Source organism: Pan troglodytes, chromosome 5, assembly GCF_028858775.2.
Source record: "Pan troglodytes isolate AG18354 chromosome 5, NHGRI_mPanTro3-v2.0_pri, whole genome shotgun sequence".
In the NCBI taxonomy this organism is placed as follows: domain Eukaryota; kingdom Metazoa; phylum Chordata; class Mammalia; order Primates; family Hominidae; genus Pan; species Pan troglodytes.
The window spans coordinates 139,477,741-139,483,271 of record NC_072403.2 but is presented as its reverse complement, the minus strand read 5'-3'; positions in this window follow the sequence as shown (position 1 = coordinate 139,483,271).

The following is a 5,531-nucleotide window of genomic DNA, read 5'->3' as shown; positions in this document are numbered from 1 at the left end:
ACATTGATTTTGTATCCTGAGACTTTGCTGAAGTTGCTTATCAACTTAAGGAGATTTGGGCTGAGACAATGGGGTTTTGTAGATATACAATCATGTTGTCTGCAAACAGGGACAATTTGACTTCCTCTTTTCCTAATTGAATACCCTTTATTTCCTTCTCCTGCCTAATTGCCCTGGCCAGAACTTCCAACACTATGTTGAATAGGAGTGGTGAGAGAGGGCATCCCTGTCTTGTGCCAGTTTTCAAAGGGAATGCTTCCAGTTTTTGCCCATTCAGTATGATATTGGCTGTGGGTTTGTCATAGATAGCTCTTATTGTTTTGAAATACATCCCATCAATAACTAATTTATTGAGAGTTTTTAGCATGAAGGGTTGTGGAATTTTGTCAAAGACTTTTTCTGCATCTATTGAGATAATCATGTGGTTTTTGTCTTTGGCTCTGTTTATATGCTGGATTACAATTATTGATTTGCGTATATTGAACCAGCCTTGCATCCCAGGGATGAAGCCCACTTGATCATGGTGGATAAGCTTTTTGATGTGCTGCTGGATTCGGTTTGCCAGTATTTTATTGAGGATTTTTGCATCAATGTTCATCAAGGATATTGGTCTAAAATTCTCTCTTTTGGTTGTGTCTCTGCCCGGCTTTGGTATCAGAATGATGCTGCCATCATAAAAGGAGTTAGGGAGGATTCCCTCTTTTTCTATTGATTGGAATAGTTTCAGAAGGAATGGTACCAGTTCCTCCTTGTACCTCTGGTAGAATTTGGCTGTGAATCCATCTGGTCCTGGACTCTTTTTGGGTGGTAAGCTATTGATTATTGCCACAATTTCAGAGCCTGTTATTGGTCTATTCAGAGATTCAACTTCTTCCTGGTTTAGTCTTGGGAGAGTGTATGTGTCGAGGAATTTATCCATTTCTTCTAGATTTTCTAGTTTATTTGCATAGAGGTGTTTGTAGTATTCTCTGATGGTAGTTTGTATTTCTGTGGGATCGGTGGTGATATCCCCTTTATCATTTTTTATTGCGTCTATTTGATTCTTCTCTCTTTTTTTCTTTATTAGTCTTGCTAGCAGTCTATCAATTTTGTTGATCCTTTCAAAAAACCAGCTCCTGGATTCATTAATTTTTTGAAGGGTTTTTTGTGTCTCTATTTCCTTCAGTTCTGCTCTGATTTTAGTTATTTCTTGCCTTCTGCTAGCTTTTGAATGTGTTTGCTCTTGCTTTTCTAGTTCTTTTAATTGTGATGTCAGGGTGTCAATTTTGGATCTTTCCTGCTTTCTCTTGTGGGCATTTAGTGCTATAAATTTCCCTCTACACACGGCTTTGAATGCGTCCCAGAGATTCTGGTATGTTGTGTCTTTGTTCTCGTTGGTTTCAAAGAACATCTTTATTTCTGCCTTCATTTCGTCATGTACCCAGTAGTCATTCAGGAGCAGGTTGTTCAGTTTCCATGTAGTTGAGCAGTTTTGAGTGAGATTCTTAATCCTGAGTTCCAGTTTTATTGCACTGTTGTCTGAGAGATAGTTTGTTATAATCTCTGTTCTTTTACATTTGCTGAGGAGAGCTTTACTTCCAAGTATGTGGTCAATTTTGGAATAGGTGTGGTATGGTGCTGAAAAAAATGTATATTCTATTGATTTGGGGTGGAGAGTTCTGTAGATGTCTATTAGGTCCGCTTGGTGCAGAGCTGAGTTCAATTCCTGGGTATCCTTGTTGACTTTCTGTCTCGTTGATCTGTCTAATGTTGACAGTGGGGTGTTAAAGTCTCCCATTACTAATGTGTGGGCATCTAAGTCTCTTCGTAGGTCACTCAGGACTTGCTTTATGAATCTGGATGCTCCTGCATTGGATGCATATATACTTAGGATAGTTAGCTCTTCTTGTTGAATTGATCCCTTTACCATTATGTAATGGCCTTGTCTCTTTTGATCTTTGTTGGTTTAAACTCTGTTTTATCAGAGACTAGGATTGCAACCCCTGCCTTTTTTTGTTTTCCATTTGCTTGGTAGATCTTCCTCCATCCTTTTATTTTGAGCCTATGTGTGTCTCTGCACATGAGATGGGTTTCCTGAATACAGCACACTGATGGGTCTTGACTCTTTATCCAATTTGCCAGTCTGTGTCTTTTAATTGGAGAATTTAGTCCATTTACATTTAAAGTTAATATTGTTATGTGTGAATTTGATCCTGTCATTATGTTGTTAGCTGGTTATTTTGCTCGTTAGTTGATGCAGTTTCTTCCTAGTCTCGATGGTCTTTACATTTTGGCATGATTTTTTAGCAGCTGGTACCGGTTGTTCCTTTCCATGTTTAGCGCTTCCTTCAGGAGCTCTTTTAGGGCAGGCCTGGTGGTGACAAAATCTCTCAGCATTTGCTTGTCTGTAAAGTATTTTTATTTCTCCTTCACTTATGAAGCTTAGTTTGGCTGGATATGAAATTCTGGGTTGAAAATTCTTTTCTTGAAGAATGTTGAATATTGGCCCCCACTCTCTTCTGGCTTGTAGGGTTTCTGCCGAGAGATCCGCTGTTAGTTTGATGGGCTTTCCTTTGAGGGTAACCCGACCTTTCTCTCTGGCTGCCCTTAACATTTTTTCCTTCATTGCAACTTTGGTCAATCTGATAATTATGTGTCTTGGAGTTGCTCTTCTCGAGGAGTATCTTTGTGGCGTTCTCTGTATTTCCTGAATCTGAACGTTGGCCTGCCTTGCTAGATTGGGGAAGTGCTCCTGGATAATATCCTGCAGAGTGTTTTCCAACTTGATTCCATTCTCCCCATCACTTTCAGGTACACCAATCAGACATAGATTTGGTCTTTTCACATAGTCCCATATTTCTTGGAGGCTTTGCTCATTTCTTTTTATTCTTTTTTCTCTAAACTTCCCTTCTCGCTTCATTTCATTCATTTCATCTTCCATTGCTGATATCCTTTCTTCCAGTTGATCGCATCGGCTCCTGAGGCTTCTGCATTCTTCACGTAGTTCTCGAGCCTTGGTTTTCAGCTCCATCAGCTCCTTTAAGCACTTCTCTGTATTGGTTATTCTAGTTATACATTCTTCTAAATTTTTTTCAAAGTTTTCAACTTCTTTGCCTTTGGTTTGAATGTCCTCCCATAGCTCAGAGTAATTTGATCGTCTGAAGCCTTCTTCTCTGAGCTCGTCAAAGTCATTCTCCATCCAGCTTTGTTCCCTTGCTGGTGAGGAACTGCATTCCTTTGGAGGAGGAGAGGCGCTCCGCTTTTTAGAGTTTCCAGTTTTTCTGTTCTGTTTTTTCCCCTTCTTTGTAGTTTCATCTACTTTTGGTCTTTGATGATGGTGATGTACAGATGGGTTTTTGGTGTGGATGTCCTTTCTGTTTGTTAGTTTTCCTTCTAACAGACAGGACCCTCAGCTGCAGGTCTGTTGGAATACCCTGCCGTGTGAGGTGTCAGTGTGCCCCTGCTGGGGGGTGCCTCCCAGTTAGGCTGCTCGGGAGTCAGGGGTCAGGGACCCACTTGAGGAGGCAGTCTGCCTGTTCTCAGATCTCCAGCTGCGTGCTGGGAGAACCACTGCTCTCTTCAAAGCTGTCAGAGAGGGACATTTAAGTCTGCAGAGGTTACTGCTGTCTTTTTGTTTGTGCCCTGCCCCAAGAGGTGGAGCCTACAGAGGCAGGCAGTCCTCCTTGAGCTGTGGTGGGCTCCACCCAGTTGGAGCTTCCTTGCTGCTTTGTTTACCTGATGAAGCCTGGGCAATGGCGGGCGCCCCTCCCCCAGCCTCGCTGCCGCCTTGCAGTTTGATCTCAGACTGCTGTGCTAGCAATCAGCGAGACTCCGTGGGCGTAGTACCTTCCCAGCCAGGTGCGGCATATAATCTCGTGGTTCGCCGTTTTTTAAGCCCTTAGGAAAAGCGCAGTATTCGGGTGGGAGTGACCCGATTTTCCGGGTGCCTCCGTCACCCCTTTCTTTGACTCGGAAAGGGAACTCCCTGACCCCTTGCGCTTCCCGAGTGAGGCAATGCCTGGCCCTGCTTCCGCTCGCGCAGGGTGCATGCACCCACTGACCTGCGCCCACTGTCTGGCACTCCCTAGTGAAATGAACCCGGTACCTCAGATGGAAATGCAGAAATCGCCCGTCTTCTGCATAGCTCACGCTGGGAGCTGTAGACCGGAGCTGTTCCTATTCGGCCATCTTCTATCCTTATCCTTATCCTTATCCTTATTCTAAGGGCAGTTAGAAGTACTTTTTTAGAGGGGGGAATGATACAGATGGAAGCAGCCAAAGGTTTGCCTAGTGAAGCCCCACCCTCAAGCCTAAAACAGCTCAAAGGCTGAAAAACCAGACTGCTGGTCCCGGAGAATCTCCAATCGTCCTGAGCTCTAGGGGGACAGGGTGGAGCCTTGGGAAGTTCATGCTGTTTGCAGGGGTAGGAGCCTGGCCTCTCCTTTTCCTGTGTGGTAACCTGGGATTCAATCTGTGAGATGGGGGTCTGTTAACAGGAACCCCTCTGTTTTGCTGAGTTTTTTCCTTTTCACCCAGTAAATTCCATTCCCCCTCCCCCTTCAAAGTGTCTGCAAGCTTAATCTTTCCTGGTCATGTGACAGGAACATGGTTTTTTCCTGCAACTCGAGCCACCATTGTATTTATGTTTTTATTGACTCCCCAAAATAATCTAGCAATGTAGGTTTTATAATCTTAATTCTAACAATAAGTAAACTGAAGCACAGACAGTGCTAGAAAAATGGCCCAAGGTCAACTCAACCGGCAAACCGGAGTTGAGTTTTGTGTTTGTTTGTTTGTTTGTTTGTTTTTGAGACAGAGTCACTCTGTTGCCCAGGCTGGAGTGCAGTGGTGCGATCTCAGCTCACTGCAACCTCTGCCTCCAGGGCTCAAGCGATTCTTCTCCCTCAACCTCCCAAGTAGCCGGGATTACAGGCACACACCACCACGCCCAGCTAATTTTTGTATTTTTAGTAGAGATGGAGTTTCACCATGTTGGCCAGGCTGGTCTCAAACTCCTGACCTCAAGTGATCTGCCCGCCTTATCCTCCCAAAGTGCTGGGATTACATGCATGAACCACCACGCCCAGCCATTGCTGAGATTTAAACTACATCTTTCCTAATCCAGTACCCATATATTCAAACCAGTTTGTCCAATTTCATTTTCCAACAGTTAGTGGGTAGATTTAGTCTGTGAATGAGGACCCGGGAAAACCTTCATATGAAAGCTTCATGTCAGCTCTAGAAATCACCACCTCCTGGCCAGTGTATTCTCACTTATTAATTATATATTTTATATATAATGAATTCATTATCAAGTGTGGGTGAAAGGAGGGGAACTCTATCATGTAATTGCTGTAAACTTGTGGTCAGCAAAAACACAGAGAAAACTGACACATGAGTTAGTGTATTCTATTTTCCAGGTCAGTTTTATGAATTTTAAAAATTTGAACTGCCTGTCAGTATTTTATTTCAAAATGATCTGGATTTTGGTTATAAATCAGCAATATATATTAGTCTAAATGTCATGAAATTTGATGATAGGATAACAATAA